This window comes from Dromiciops gliroides, chromosome 3, assembly GCF_019393635.1.
Source record: "Dromiciops gliroides isolate mDroGli1 chromosome 3, mDroGli1.pri, whole genome shotgun sequence".
In the NCBI taxonomy this organism is placed as follows: domain Eukaryota; kingdom Metazoa; phylum Chordata; class Mammalia; order Microbiotheria; family Microbiotheriidae; genus Dromiciops; species Dromiciops gliroides.
The window spans coordinates 351269640-351286773 of record NC_057863.1 but is presented as its reverse complement, the minus strand read 5'-3'; positions in this window follow the sequence as shown (position 1 = coordinate 351286773).

Below are 17134 nucleotides of genomic sequence, written 5' to 3'. Positions count from 1 at the left end.
TCTCGAGTTCTCTACCTGACATCCCCTTTCCCTCACCTCTGCTACTCAGAAAAGGACATTGCCTCCTACTCTCTTGATTTCTGTGAACTCTTTCCCTCCATCAAACATTTAAAACCCCTCCATGTAATCTCCTTTTCTTTCCTCTTTTATGTCAGACTATGACAAAGAGGTCAACAGTCTCACCAAAGCCAACCACCCTGCATTTGCTCTTGACTCCCTCCCCTGTTGTTTCTTTCAAGAACTGGTCCCTTTCATCATATTCTGCTCCTTGTTTTCCTTCTAAAATCTCTCCTTATCTCCTGGCTCCTTCGCTGATGGCTACAAATGTGTGTAAGTATCCTACATCCTTAGAAAACTTTCTTTTTACCCTGCCATCCTTCCATGCTATCATCCTATCACTAGGGAATGTGGTGGACAGAGCACTGGGCCTGGAGTCAACAAGACCTGAGCTCACATTCAACTCCAGAAGCTTACTAGCTGTGTGACACTGGACAAGTCACTCAACCTCTGTTTACCTCAGTTTCTTCAACTGTAAAATGGGAATAATAATACCACCTACCTCTCAGGGTTGTGGTAAGGATCAAATGAAATAAAAATATCTGTAAAAAACCTAGCCCAGTGCCTGGTACAAAGTAGGCACTTAATAAATGCTTGTTTCCTTCCCTTCCCTTCCCTTTCCTGCTCTTCCTTTTTGATCAGGGGGCTAAATCACCCAAATAATTAGAGGCTCATCATGAATCTTGGAAAATAAAAAGAGAATTTATTAGGAGAGAGGGATATATGGCCAGGGTACAGATCACCATGATGACTGTCCAGCTGGAGTAAGAGAAGACCTGGCCTTTTGTATCTTTACAAAACAAAGAAAAGGGGGGGGGGTGCAGCTAGGTGGCACAGTGGATAGAGCACCGGCCCTGGAGTCAGGAGGACCTGAGTTCAAATTCGGCCTCAGACACTTGACACTTACTAGCTGTGTGACCCTGGGCAAGTCACTTAACCCCAATTGCCTCACTAAAAACAAAACAAAACAAAACAAAGAAAGGGGAGGGAAGGGCAAGATAACTGTGAGGGGATCAGTAGGATCTGCAGCACCCAACCATATCCTGCATATCCTCTTGCAGACCTTTATATTGCTTATCAGCATACTGGGGTCATGTCCTGCCACACCTCATACCTGAGGTGGGAGAGAGAGCTGTTTTTCCTTTGGCCTTGGGGGTTGGGATCCCCACTGTATTCCCACAACACCCCCCCCTTTATTTCTGGGTAGAAAGGGGCAAAGGTCCATCTTCTGTAGCTTCTTCAAGGCTGAAAAATGGGGCATAGAGATGTCCTTGTTGATTAAGGAGAGAGGGAGAGAAAGGTCTTATGGACACAGTCCAAGGGTTGCAAGGGCATCGCTGTGCCTTCAGTGAAAGCTTTAATTCTAAAAGCGACTAAAGAAATGACAGTATTACCAATAGAAATGGTTTCACACAGAAGGTTATCCTACTTCCATTACTACATTGGCCAAAGAATCTAGGGACTCTTGGAGGTCCTCAAGACCCAAAGCAGTTTGGGCCAAGGTCAGATTAGTCAGGACTGCCTCATGTTCTAGGAAGCCCACTAAAGGAATGGCAAGAGCTGCAGTTTTATGGCTCCACTACAGGAAACTGTCCCAAGACTTCCTTTTTGCCCTATGCCTTTCCTCAGGAGGGAGAAGGCTCAGAGGGTTCTGATATAGGGATACACAGGTAGCTATAAAACCCAAGGTGCACTGACAATAATTGATATAGGGGCTGAGGCAGGAAGTGGTTAGTTAGGACCATGGACATAAAAGCTTCCTCAGGTGTATTTGCCCAGGATGCCAGGGGTGTCATATAATGACCACAAATACACCTATATCCTGGAGGACCAGATAAGGTTGCTTGGTTGACCTTAACAATCAAGTAACTGTTGTGGGCCCAAAGTACCCCAGAAGTTCTCTGGGGCACATCAAGGAATCTTGTCCTTGAGAAACTAAACCAGAGGACAGATACGCCTTGAGAGATAAGCGGGACCACATTGGGCCGAGCTAGCTTTGAGACCTCCACCCTTCATTCTGATCTCCCTTACCCCTGGGGAGATAAGTTTGGGTGTGGCTGCAGCCTTTGTGTCCAGAAGAGAGAGATGGCTTGAGAGATCCATAGCCACCCCTTACCCAATTCCTCTAGTCACCACCAGTGGGGGATGGTCTTCCCTCACTAAAGGAACTTTCCAAAGTCAAATGGTCACACACCACCCCCCACCCCCATCGGTAAAAGTACCTACCAGCCTCCTGCTCGAGGAGATTGGTACCTCAGAGCCACGTGCTTTGTTCCATACCTATCTCCCCGTGAGAAGTCCAAGGATTTCTTTCATGGTTTTTCTTTAAAGAGGAATTCCTGAGAACCCCAACCCCTAACCCAAACCCCATACCCCATTTTCCACCATAACATAACATTAGCCCTCCCATTCCGAAGAATTGTAGCAGGAGACAAGCATGCCAGGTCTGATGCCTGCCTGAGATAGGGTCTTTCCCTGAAAGTACAGGTATAGGCTATGGCCTGGAGGGATTAAGGCCATGAGCTAGGGGCTGAGAGTTCTCTTCTGCTCTGTGGGCATCTCTTACATACCCAGCAGTCCAAAGGGTCTGCTTTAGCCACTGTGTCTCCTAATTGAAACAGGGCATTAATACTCCAGGGAGCAGAGAGTGCCTAATTCAAAAGTAATGGGAGAGGGGCAGCTAGGTGGCACAGTGGATAAAGCACCGGCCCTGGATTCAGGAGGACCTGAGTTCAAATCCGACCTCAGAGATTTGACACTTACTAGCTGTGTGACCCTGGGCAAGTCACTTAACCCTCATTGCCCAGCCAAAAAAAAAGTAATGGGAGAGCCCAGAGAATGGTGAGGGGAGTGGCCATAGGTGGGATGGTTCAGGCCCCTTGGCAGTAGTCAGTGTGGGAACAATAGGCTCAAACAGCAGAAGGGTCAAAAGTAAACAAATGAGGGTGCAAAGAAGAGAGAAGGAATACTCATTCCAGGGTGTCTGTCAGCAGTAGAGAAACTTTGAGATCCTCCACCAGTTCACAGGGATATATGTCCTTCTTTTCCCCATTGTTTATCTGAGGGGACAAAGGGTTGAATGCAAGAAACATGAGTCCAGGTATTCTGCCCCTTAAGCTTTATAGCTGTGGGTGTTGATAGCATGACTCAATGGGGACCCTCCATCGAGGCACACTAGTTGGTTCTATCTCTCAGTTTTCCAAGTTTTCAGAAACACTAGGTCCCCTGGCTGGGCTGGGTGTTGAGGTTACTAAGAGAACCCTATACTTTTTGCAAGGTGGTAGGTGAGTAAAATCTATCTGCCAATCTTGACTGGATAGTTCCCCTTGTCTCTGGGTTGGCTTAAGGAGAGGGGGAAGTTTGAGGGCCCTGGTGGTATTAGTTTGGGTGTAGAGAACACAGGAACAGCAGACAGACATCCTGGATGGTCTTGGAGATGCCCTTGCCCATAGAGAGAGACTTCACTAAAGTGGTTAGAGCTTCCCTGCCCAGGTGAGTGGAATTGTGGAGGCCCATTGCAAATTTCCAAGTCATATTCCTGGGGAGAAGCAGCAAATCAGAAGGAGAATGCCACCATCCTGTATCCTCAGGAATAAAATCATGAATTTTAGGCTGTTTAGTCTCTTCCTCGGTATAGGAAGGGGAGATACCTTGGGGCACGGTAGGGTGGAAGGGGCCAGGGCTAGGGTGGATGGGTGAATGGACCTGGCAGTCAGTTTAGCAGCTAAGCCTGCCTTGTGATTTCTTTGTGCTATGGAGGAGTTGATAGCTTGGTGCCCTCAGCAGTGCGTAACAGAGACATGACTAGGCAGGTTTACAGCCTCAAGTAGGCCTATAATCTCCATGCTCCATAGGAGAATTCTTTGAAGCCAATAGTCCTCTTTCTTTCCAAATGGAAAACACAAAATGCATAACTATCTTTAGCTTAAATAAATCCTCCTACTCCCAATCCCCCTTCTCATCAAAATGTGTTTACATTGGGGAGGAATTTCAGCTACCCAGTTAATTAAGCCTTGTGACAATGCCATGTGAGCATTAGGCAGATGGCAAACCTGAGTATTAATATACCTAATTGTTTGGCATATCAAATGACCACACATTTAGACTGAAAACAGTAAGATCTTACATACTTCCATTGTGCTCATATCTTCTGACTACTTGCTCTGATTATAGAAATCTGCTGTAAAAGAAAAAGCCAGGGACATGATTTTAACAGCCAGGATAAAACATCCTTAGCTCTGTTTGATTTCAGGTAAGAGTCACAAGCAACAACCAGTAACCAGATAGATTCAGAAATAGTGAGGTGGGAAACATTTCCTATTCAGCAGGAACTGGGGAAAACTTGAGCCAGAAGGATCTTACCTTAGGCAAGACTAAGATTGTCCTCTTTGCTTTTTCCTAGATCCCTCCACCTGTAGCAGCATTTTGCCTCTGAGTAAAGTGGCATTCTCTGGAGTGGTGTATTACTGACTTGATGATCCAGACAACTATACTTGAATTCAAATCTCAAAACAATATAAATTACAGTACCAAGATATTTTATCTTAAATAGTACATTTCTATTCTCATGGAATTGCAATGAGCAAAAATGTTTACCAGGAGACACACATGTAAGAGGTTTTATATAACATATTTCACTTGGTTTTTCTTTTCCTTCTTCTCAAGTTTAAACTTATCCTGGTGTAAAGATCAACCATTAGAAATTACTTCCACATAATAAGCAACCTTATAAATTCTCAGTAAGACCATTCCTTGTCTAGGAATTTCACAACCCATGACAAGCTCTTTTCAGGCAAGTTTACAAATGAAGGGGACTTTAAAAGATCTTTTTCTCCTATCTTTTCCCATACAACAATTTACCAACTTAATAATAACAATTTACCCTTAGTTCCAAAATTCTTCCAGTGCTTTCCTCTTTGTCTTAGAGAGAAAACAAAACAATTAACATACTCAACAAAAACAGGTAGGAGTCCCCTAATTTACAGTTGTTTCTAATTTTAACACACATACACCAATTTAAAAGTTACTTTAAAGTTGACCAGTACTTTAGTTTGCAAGACTGTAAATACCCAACTAGATGTTCCAATCAAACTCAATTACTTTTTGGTTCTTCACAGACCCTTTAATTGCAAGGTAAGCACTTAAAGTGACAGTATGCTTTTTTTTTTCCTCAAAAATTTCCAAACTGTTTCCACCATCAGCGCAGAGTACAACTTTCTTTCTACTTGCTTTTACCCAATCATATAAAATTCTCTGGGCTTATTCTCTCTCACCGTCCCCCCCCCCAAGCCCCCCATACTGCTGCAATCAGCATCAGGGAGGGAAGGAGGGAGAAAAAGAGACAGGAAAGACTCTCTCTCTCTCTGAAAAAACAAAACAAAACAAACAACTATGTAACTCCAAATAGCTTAGTTAACAATATAATAGTACTTCAGAACACATGGTAAGCAGACCAATGACTTCCTAACGCATTCATTCCCTTTTTAACAGTAACCAAGTTATACACTATAAGAAAACTTAGAAACATAGTACCTTAAAACAATATAACTTGAAACAAAACAAATTAATTACTGAATGGGATATAGTGGACTTGAGTCCGTTCAGACTCTGAGGCTGAGTTCTGGAAGTACCCAGCCCCCAGTCCCTGTTATTGCTAGACTATTCTGTCCATATTCCATCCCGTTGCTAGAACACACCGCAACCTTGTTCTGTGGCCAAACAGGGTCTTGTAGCAATCTCCCTGAGAAACACATACTTTTGTTAAGGGCTAAAATTCTAGCTAAACTGTCTAAAATATCTGAAGAGTGGTCGCCAAGAAATTATAAGCTTTAGCAAGAGTTGGACTTTTAAGCATTTATTAAGGAGAATAAGAATTTGGTAAAGAGAGACAAAGGCCTAGATTCCTATCTATTAAAGGGAGAGCACATTTCTAGCTCTACTCTCCACCAGAGTCCAAAGGAAAGAGCGTGAGATCGAGCGCCAGTCTCTTCCTTCCTCCTCCCACTAGCCCGAGTCACTTCCTGATGCCAAAGAAAGGACTCCTGGTCTTGCCCTCAAAGACCTTCGCTTCATGGGCGGAACTCTTCTACAGTAAGTCTCCAGCAGGTGGCGTCATTCCAATCGTTACACTTTGCTTTACTGAACATGGTGTACCCCAACCCCTTTCTCCTTGCTGTCTCCTGTCAGTGCAAACCTACACTGGTACCACCCCTCCTTTCTTGCATTCCAAAGCCCCTAGTTTCTGGTACCACCCTTCCCCTCACATGGGTGAGACCACCACCTGCCCCCTCCTTACACGGGTGGAGTAGTTTCGTAGCCACCTGCCCTTTCCTCCTCCCCTTCCCCCAGCTCTCAGACCTGTCTGAGCATGCCTCCACACCCTGATCACGAGCTTAACATGAGTACCAGGTGGGACAGGATAGGATGTTAGATTTTGAGCCCATCTAGTACAGGAGGGGACTTCCCCCCTCAAACTTCTATAAAAACCCAACTCCTGAGCTCATCAGCGAATTCCTTATTCCTTGAATGGGGTTGCCCTTTCTCATGAGAATGAAATAAATTTGTCTCTGCTTGACTCGGTGGTATCCTCGATTTATTTAGGTAAACTGAGGAAATCGTCCCATACAATTACCAACCAGGGGTTCTTAGTTTAGTTGCATGTGCTTTACTCTATACTTTACACAGAAAATCAATCATTATGTCTTATGAGATAATAAATGGTACGTTTTAACTTTCTAAAGCCTAATACTTTTAGTACTTTAAAAGAAAAACAAAAATACTATTATCCATAACATGGTGAGTTTCCCAGCTTTGTTTAAAATTTCTTTAAAAGAGACCCACATGTACAAAAATATTTATAGCTGCTCTTTACGTGGTAGCAAGGAATTGGAAGTTGAGGGGGTGCCCATCAATTGGGGAATGGCTGGACAAGTTGTGGTATATGAATACAATGGAATACTATTGTGCTGTAAGAAATGATGAGCAGGAAGAGTTCAGAGAAACCTGGAGGGTCTTACGTGAGCTGATGATGAGTGAGATGAGCAGAACCAGAAGAACATTGTACACAGTATCATCAACATTGAGTGTTGACCTACTGTGATGGACTAGATTCTTCTCACCAATGCAATGGTACAGAAGAGTTCCAGGGAACTCATGATAGAAGAGGATCTCCAAATCCAAGAAAAAAAAAGAAAGAAAGAACTGTGGAGTATAGATGCTGATTGAACCATATTATTTCTTTTGTTTTGGGTGCTGTTGGGGTTTTTTTTCTTTCTATTTTGAGGTTTTGCATCACTGCTCTGATTCTTTCTCTTGTAACAGGATTAATGCAGAAATAGGATTAATGTTATTATGTGTATATATATGTGTGTGTGTGTGTATATATATATATCTATATGTATATGTATAGAGATATATAGATATAACCTATATCAGATTGCCTGCTGTCTAGGGGAGGGGGGAAGGAGGGGTGGGAGGGAGAAAAATCTGAAATTATAAAGCATGTATAAACAAAAGTTGAGAACTATCTTTACATGTAATGGAAAAAATAAAATACCTCATACAAAAAAAAAAAAAAAAAGAGCTGAGACTTCCATCCATAACTTAGAAACTTATCAGATAACAACAAGTTAGCCAATTTTTTCCCCCAGTGACTTTTTTGTCAAGGTTTTTGCTGCCCATTTACCAGAGTTAAATAAAAGCTGCCCTTAGGGCGGTGTGGTTCAATGGTTAGAGTTTTTTTTTTCGGGGGGGGGGGATCTTTTTCTTTGCAACTTTTACACATTACAAATAATTCCTGATTTTAAACTATTCTACTACAAACGATTTCAAAAGGGGCAGTGTTTTTTTTTGTTGTTTTTGTTTTTGTGGGGCTATGGGGGTTAAGTGACTTGTCCAGGGTCACACAGCTAGTAAGCGTCAAGTGTCTGAGGCCGGATTTGAACTCAGGTCCTCCTGAATCCAGGGCCGGTGCTTTATCCACTGTGCCACCTAGCTGCCCCAGGGACAGTGTTTTTTGGTGGTTGTTTTTTTAACCCAACTTTTAAAATGTTCATCTAAGACTATGAATGCATAGCAGAGAATTGACATTCTAAATGCCAAATTCAAACTCTGAGTAGTTCACCTTCAGAGCCTGGCCACAGCTTGGGAAGGTGACAGGGTTTAGAATCAGCTTTATCAGTCAGAACCAAAAATTTCCCATAGATTGTACACAATTACGTTTGACAGACACTTAAATACACATAGGACATACAAGGAAACCAACTGTGAGATGTTACTTCTTCCTGTCTAGTCCACTCTGGGATGTGGTAGGGGCTAATCAGGAAGCCTATTTACCTTCATTCTCCTCTCTCCTGAAAATAACAGCCATTTGGTGTTATAATAAAAAATCATTTGTTTCTTTTTGCCTAAATCCAGTTTCCCCGCAACCCCCCCCCCCATTTTTAAGAATACACCTGCTCTACAGGAAGAGTTCAGAGAAACCTGGAGGGTCTTACGTGAGCTGATGATGAGTGAGATGAGCAGAACCAGAAGAACATTGTACACAGTATCATCAACATTGAGTGTTGACCTACTGTGATGGACTAGATTCTTCTCACCAATGCAATGGTACAGAAGAGTTCCAGGGAACTCATGATAGAAGAGGATCTCCAAATCCAAGAAAAAAAAAAGAAAGAAAGAACTGTGGAGTATAGATGCTGATTGAACCTTTTATTTCTTTTGTTTTGGGTGCTGTTGGGTTTTTTTTTCTTTCTATTTTGAGGTTTTGCATCACTGCTCTGATTCTTTCTCTTGTAACAGGATTAATGCAGAAATAGGATTAATGTTATTATGTGTATATATATGTGTGTGTGTGTGTGTATATATATATCTATATGTATATGTATAGAGATATATAGATATAACCTATATCAGATTACCTGCTGTCTAGGGGAGGGGGGAGGGAGGGGTGGGAGGGAGAAAAATCTGAAATTGTAAAGCATGTATAAACAAAAGTTGAGAACTATCTTTACATGTAATGGAAAAAATAAAATCCCTCATACATTAAAAAAAAAAAGAATCTTCTATGTGACAGGTACTATGCTGTGCACTGGAAATATTAAATATTTTTTAAAAAGGCAAAAAAAAAAAAAAAGAATACACCTGCTCTAGATGGCGGAGAGGAAGCAGCAAACTGCCTGAGCTCTCCTTCTGTTCTCTCAAAAAGAACATTAAATCAAGCCTCTGGACGGATTCTGAAACTACAGAAGCTGCAAAAGGACAGAGAGACATAGTCCTCCAACCAGAGATAATTTAGAAGACTTCAGGAAAAGGTCGGTCTGACTCAGGCAAAAGGGAGGCCCAGCGCAGGGCAGCAACCCAGCGCCGAGGGGGTCAGGGCAAGTCAGCAGGAGCTGCGGGCCACAGCCGAACAACCGAGGCCCCTGGAACCTGGTTCAAAAATCTGGTGGCCAGGAAGGACAGTGGAAAAACCTACCTGCACCGGCCGGGAGGGCGAGGAACGGGTCAGGCGGGAACGGATGCCAGGGGTGGGAACGGATGCCAGGGGTGGGAACGGATGCCAGGGGCGGGAACGGACGCCAGGAGCGGGAGCCTGGCTGGCCGAGGGCACCCAGACAGGAAGTGCAGGGCAGGGGATCTCCACATACCATAAAGGCCTCAGAGTAAAAAACCGGTCACACAGCACCTATACCCCTGCACAAGAAGCCCAAAACAGGGACTCTGGTGCCCCAAGAGCAGACCTCAACTTAAAAAATAAATAAATAAGCTGCAATAATGAGTAAGAAGCAAAAAAGAGCCCTCTCCATTGAGAGCTCCTGTATCAATAGGGAAGAAGCCAACGCAAACTCAGATGAGGACAATACCCTCAAATTGCCTACATGTGAAGCCTCACGAGGGAAGGTGAATTGGTCTCAGGAACAAAAAGCCTTCCTGGAGGAGCTCAAAAAGGATTTTAAAAATCAACTGAGAGAGGTAGAAGAAAAAATGGGGAGAGAAATGAAAGCAAAACAAGAAAACTATGAAAAAAGAATCAGCAGCTTGGAAAAGGAAGCACAAAGATTGACTGGCCAAATGGAAAAAAAAGTGCATAATTTCACTGAAGAAAACAATGCCTTAAAAAATTCAGTTGGCCAAATGGAAAAAAGGTGCATAATCTCATTGAAGAAAACAATGCCTTAAAAAATTCATCTGGCCAAATGGAAAAAAAGGTGCATAATCTCATTGAAGAAAACAGTGCCTTAAAAAATTCACTTGGCCAAATGGAAAAAAAGGTGCATAATCTTACTGAAGAAAACAATGCTTTAAAAATTAAAATTGGACAGTTGGAAGATAAGGAATCCATGAGACACCAGGAATCAGTCAAGCAAAAGAATACACCTGCTCTCTCCTTGTCCCTTCATGGTGGGTTGGGCTAGACTGCACTGGGAAAGATGAGCACACTTGCGTCCAAGTGGGTGTGGACAAAAACCCAGGGAGTATGTCTCTAAACTGGGATGTCTCCCAACTGTAGAGAAACGAGAATCTGTAAGTAGCCTGGCTATTCCAACCTCAGACCTTGGGGGCCTGCCCAATGCAACTGAGGCTCCTGACAGAGGAAACACAGTGCATACCCCACCTGGGGAATCCAAGAACTAAATGAACAGCCCCCTTTTTACCTGTCTGATGACTTCTCCCAGGTTTCAGCACCTGAAATGGTTTGCAACCTGGATTGGGGGCCAGCTCACCCAAAGAATTGGAGGCTCATCATGAATCTTGTAGAATAAAAATGGCCATATATTCCTAATAAATTCTCTTTTTATTTTACAAGTCCCTCCAAAACACTTTCAGAGCCTAACTAGAAGGGATCAAACTTTACTCATTGCCTCCACTTTCTCATCTTGTATTAAAGGTGGCTTTTGACCCCACAATTAGATTGAAGCTGTTTTCTCCAAGGTTACCACCAAATTTCCTTTGCAGAACATTTTCAGAGCTCACTGGTTGTTAGTACCCTTTCCCTCCTCAATTTATCTTGAATTTACTTACCTCTGTACTTTTGGTATCCTTCAGGGGAATGGAAGCTTCATAAAGACAGGGCATGCTTTTTGTGCTTTTGACTTTATATTCCCAATGCTAATACAATGTCTTGCCCATAACAGATACTTAGTCAGTGTTCACTGAACTGAGACTTGGAGGTGATCTTGGGTTCTTGGGAGCTATGCCAGTGGAACCCAGGTTTTGGCTAGTTCTGTCATTCTGGGAAGGGTTTTGAAATGGGGGAGAAACCGATAGGAGAAAGCACATGGGTCCTTAGGATTCCTCTGTAAAGAATTACACTCTCGCACAAGACCTAATCAGGAATAAGAGAACAGGTTTATTGGGGTACAAGAGAAACTGGCCGGGAGAAAGGTTTTGCCAGAACAAAACGCTTTCCTCCCCGGCTAACTTGTGGGGTGCCATTTTATAGGGTTTAGATGGGGTGGGCAAGAGTCTCTTATTGGGTGAGGGGCTGGTGGTCTTCCCTCGTTGCTCTGGGGTAGGAAGAATCCCTCGTGAGAGATCTGGTGGTGGGTGACAACCTTGTCCTGATGGGTCTAAGCAGTCTGCTGATGGGCGGTTCCAGGTGGTCTTCTCCTGGATTACCTCATCCAGATGCTTAGGATGACTGGAATGTAGGGTGATGGTCCTGGAGCATGCTCAGTTCGATCTGTGCCGATTATCTCCATTAGGGGTGTGTGTGTGTGTGTGTGTGTGTGTGTGTGTGTGTGTGTGTGTGTGTGTGTCCTTGATTGTGTTCAAGGAGAGGCCTACTTGATTTCAAGGGAAAAACCCCTGAGGTTTCAAGGAAAAAGTTCCTTGAACCCCCCCAGAGAATTGTTGGGGTGACTGGGGCCCATAATCCTCCCATGACAGTTTGAGGATCGTCCCAGGGACTGATAGTGTGGCACCAGCTTATCTCCCAGTACAGAAAAGGTCATCACAGGTTCATTGGCCAGGAGGTGTTCAATTGTTTGATCATGATAAAACATAAAATGAAGAAAGGCAAAAGGTCCCCAGTCCTGAGCATGGATGGTGCCAAAGTAATAGAAAAGAGGGCAGAGGATTCTAAAAACCACTAAGTTTCTAGACTGACTATAAACACAAATTTACATTTTCACTATACTCAGTATGAGAGCCTTGTCCAGCAACCTGTATATGTATGTGTGTGTGTATATGTATGTATGTGTGTAAAGTGTGTAATATGTGTGTAAGTGCATGTATATGTGTATTGTATACATGCATATATGTATATGTATGTGTATATGTATATATGTATGTTTATTGTGAGAAAATAATTTTTAATAATGGCTTTCTTGGGGGGACCCAGAGGTCAGTTTCTTAGTCCTTTCTCTCCTCCCAACCCCCACTCCAGAAAGTCCAGTTCTCTTAGATCTGGGACAAACCCAAGGGAACAAAAGAAATAGAGATAGATACTTTTGTCTAGCTCAGTGAAGGACTGATGGGATCAAACCACACCTAGATTAATGGACTTTGCCTTAAGCAACTTGAGTGAGGGTCTTTTGCATACTTTCCCTGACATCTGTGGAGTTCATTTTAATGCAGACTACCTTCAAATCATGTCAACCAATGGAACTGAATGATGCTAACCAATTAGCTTTGATCAATGTATAATGACCCTCTATGAAAAGAGGATAAAAACCCTGGGAAGACACCAGGAGTTTTCTTGGCTCTCTCTTTTAGGGCAGTGTAGGTCTTGTGAGTTCTCTTGTGTCTCCTTGAAACCATGTGCTGTCTCTCTGGGAGACAGCATGGGTATTCTGGGGCTTTTCTCCTGCTCCTGCTAACTTACATGCTGAAGTTCTCTCCTTGCTTTCTCTACTATGTGACCTGAGACCATGAGAAGTTAGGATTCATGGTCAATCCTTTACTGGTAGCATATTAATTAATATATACTCACCACCAAAACTGATATCTACACCAATAGCAAATTAAGTTTAAAAACACAGTATATATACACATATATTTTATGTAATATATACACATATTGTGGTAAAATATGAAAGTTTTTAACAGTCGGTTAGGATAAGTGAAAGACGCCAGTTTTTCAGGGACCACCCTTTTGGGGAGGAGATGAGCGGTCTGCCTGCTGCGCATGTCGGACTGCCTGCCGGGTGCAGTCCGCCTGCTGCGCATGTCAGACTGCCTGCCGGGTGCAGTGCGCCTGCTGCGCATGTCAGACTGCCTGCCGGGTTTTTTTTTGACTTCCGGGGTGGAGAGAACGGGAGGAGCCTTTTTTTTTGGCCGGCTTGGCGGGACTCCGGGCGGCGCGGCACAGACGGTCTGACTCACTCCAAAGGTGGCCTAAATCGGTTTGGTGAGTTTTTATAAGGAATATAGACAGCCTAGATTTAAGACGATTTGTACTGTATTTCTGTTTTCCTATCCTTCTAATCAACAACACCTTATATACAATAAAGGCTCTATCTAGAAAACCAGAAGCTTCTTCCATTTACTAGTCTGGGAGATGAATTAAGGGAAGGGTTAAGTAGGGGAGATTTATGATCTAATATCCAATTTTAAATCTCACAATATGATAAATATATTAATGTATTGTATTAATGTAATATATAAACCTATGTTATATCTATATTTTCCACAGTGAATGAAACCATAAGACTGAAAGCAGTTGCAGCTAAATGGGAGGATGGTCTACAGGTTCTTTCTTTAAGACATAAATAAAAGAGTTTATAGCACTGGCTTCATTTTGTTCTCCAAAGAGCATAATTTCATGGAATGCTTTGTCATCTCTCTGCAGATTTCATGATGAGCATGTAATGGGGGAAATGGGGTACGGGTTAGGATAGGGGTTGGGGTTCTTGGGAATTCCTCTTTAAAGAATTATACCCTCTTGGGGCAGCTAGGTGGCGCAGTGGATAGAGCATCGGCCCTGGATTCGGGAGGACCTGAGTTCAAGTCCAACCTCAGAAACTTGACACTTACTAGCTGTGTGACCCTGGGCAAGTCACTTAACCCCAATTGCCTCACACACACACACAAAAGAATTACACCCTCTTGCACACAAAAGTAGTTAGAATAAGGTGGTAGTTTATTTAGGGCCAAGGGAAGGGAAGGGTGCGGGGAGGGAAACCATGAAAGAAATCCTTGGACTTCTCATGGGGAGATCGGCACAAAGCACATGGCTCAGAGGTACCAATCTCCTCGAACAGGAGACTGGAAGGTACTTTTATAGAAGACTGATGGGGGTGGACCATCTGCCTGTGAAAAGTTCCTTTAGTGAGGGAGGACCAAGACACTGTTGCCAAACACTAGCCAACTGAAATGCAGTATAGTCAAAAGAGCCATTGGTAAGCACCCTGCCCCCAGCTGAAATTCACCTCCCAGACATTAATTGTTCTCCGGACAAATTCAATCAGCTTTTCTTTTTTTTTGGGGGGGGGGCATATTTTCCCACAACCATGAAGATCCTTTTAGTTTATATGTTAACATTTATTGCAGAGGATAAAGGGAAAGAAGTTTTATGAAGTTTTAGGGACATATGACTCATGACTAATATACAATAATATTTACATTAAAAATGGTACTATGGGGGGTGGCTAGGTGGCGCAGTGGATAAAACACCGGCCCTGGATTCAGGAGTTCCTGAGTTCAAATCCGGCCTCAGACACTTGACACTTAACTAGCTATGTGACCCTGGGCAAGTCACTTAACCCTCATTGCCCTGCAAAAACAAAAACAAAAAATGGTACTATGAATGTGATGTGGGATGGATTTAATTGATCAAATCGATCGTGAAGCATCCCAAGGAATTACAAGACTCAGTGACTCAGTTTCCCAAGTTTTATTGAAATACTGTGCTGACCACAGGGAGAGCACCAAGGGAATAAGTGTCTCCAATAGGGGGATGAAAAGTGGGGTTTTTATGGTCTGCAAATAAGTTAGCAGTTCATCAGAAAATGATCCCAGGGTTTTTATGGGTCAACAGGGTGATGTGTAGAACCAAAAAATCTTAATTGATCATGCATGCGGAATTGCAAGGGATTCTTGTTCAGGTATGAGTTGGGTTAGAATGCCTGTTAAGTCCCTTTTAGCTCCTGACAGTCTGTGATCCATGGATGATTTCAAAGTGCAGTACCCAGGAACTCCCAAAACCTACCTCAGCAAAATAAATGATAATAAAAGCCTCTCACCTTCCATGGGTTCAGGAGACTTATGTATTCTCCTATAGAAGACCACTCCACTGGCAGGAGAGAGAATATGTGCAGAGAACAGGTATAGCTTCAGACTTGACAGGATAGGGCACTTACACAGGGATCTCTTAGGGAAGAAGGCATACATGGAGATCATGTATGGCCAGAGAACATATCTCCCTAGCAGAATCAGCCAGTTGACAAGTATTTATTAAGTGCTTACCACTCTACACCTGGGCAGCTAGGTGGCACAATAGATAGAGCACTGGGCCTGCAGGCATGTTCCCGAGTTCAAATTCAGCCCCAGACACGCACTAGCTGTGTGACCCTTGGCAGGTCACTTAGCCCTGTTTGCTTCAGTTTCCTTATCTTTAAAATGAGCTGGAGAAGGAAATGGCAAAGCACTCCGGTATCTTTGCTGATAAAACCCCCAATGGGGTTATGAGTTGGATATGAGTGAAAAACAACGGATCGACAACTAAACCTGTACACCCAATGAGTCAACAAACATTTATTAAGCACCTATTATGTGTCCTAGGAACTGCAGGGGTTTGGGAGGGGGGGAGGCAGGTGTAGGAAGGAAAGGTGGGTAAAAAACAGAACCTGCCCTCAAGGAGTGTACTTTTTTTTTTTTTTTTTTTTTTTTTGCGGGGGCAATGAGGATTAAGTGACTTGCCCATGGTCACACAGCTAGTAAGTGTCAAGTGTCTGAGGCCGGGTTTGAACTCAGATCCTCCTGAATCTAGGGCCAGTGCTTTATTCACTGTGCCACCTAACTGCCCCAGGAGTGTACTTTCTAATGGGGAGCACAATTTGCAATTAATTAGATACACACAAAATACTCAGGGCAGATAGAAGGTACTTTGAGAGAAGGGATTATCAACTGGGGGGATTGTGACATGCCTCTTGCTGAGACCTGAGCTGGGTCTTGAAGGAAGTCGGGCTAACCAAGAGGCATAGGTGGTGGAGACAGCCAGTTTAAAAGCACCCAAGTCACTGGGCTACCCCAGGGCTATGATTTACAGTTCCTCTGCTGCCACCTTCTGGCCTTCTGTTGAGTTTCCGCCATTATACTGATTATATAGAAATTAATCCATTGTGGGGCAGCTAGGTGGTGTAGTGGATAAAGCACTGGCCCTGGATTCAGGAGTACCTGATCAGGTTCAAATCCAGCCTCAGACACTTGACACTTACTAGCTGTGTGACCCTGGGCAAGTCACTTAACCCCGATTGCCCATAAAAAAACATTAATCCATTGACTTTATTAACTCACAGCCCCTAATGCTATTTTGGCTCTGTTGTGATTAAGACCCTGGTAGCCAGAGCAACCCATAAGCATTAGTGGTTTTTCAAACTCTTTTATTTCTGCCTGAATTGCCACTCTGCACTGAATCTACTCTGACCCCCCCCCCCGCCCCCCCAATCTTTCTCCTGTTCCTTAGGGGTTCATGCAGTCCAAGCTTCCTTTCAAGACTAGAAAGGACTGGGTGTGCCTGGCAATCTTTGTCCTACTTCCCCGCTAGCAATGAAGTTGCTGTATTTTCTACCAGACAATAGAGCTCTGAACATCCCTTGCCTGGGATATGGTTGGGGGACATTAGAGTTCATCGATTGAAACCCTGCTAATCATTTAACATATTAGGAAACAGGTGCCAAGTGTTTTTGATGTGTCCAAGTTTGCCCCAGGGCAAAGTTGAAATTTGAACTCAAGTCTAAATCCAATATTATTTCACTGTACCAAACAGCGACTCTATTTTGCACAATTTTTTATCTTGGTACTTAAAAACAACAACAACAACAACAACAACAACGAAACAACAATAACCCTTTGTGCTTCTGTATTACATTGAAATGTCGGAAGAAGACTTTAGTAGACAATCAGGTCCACTGAG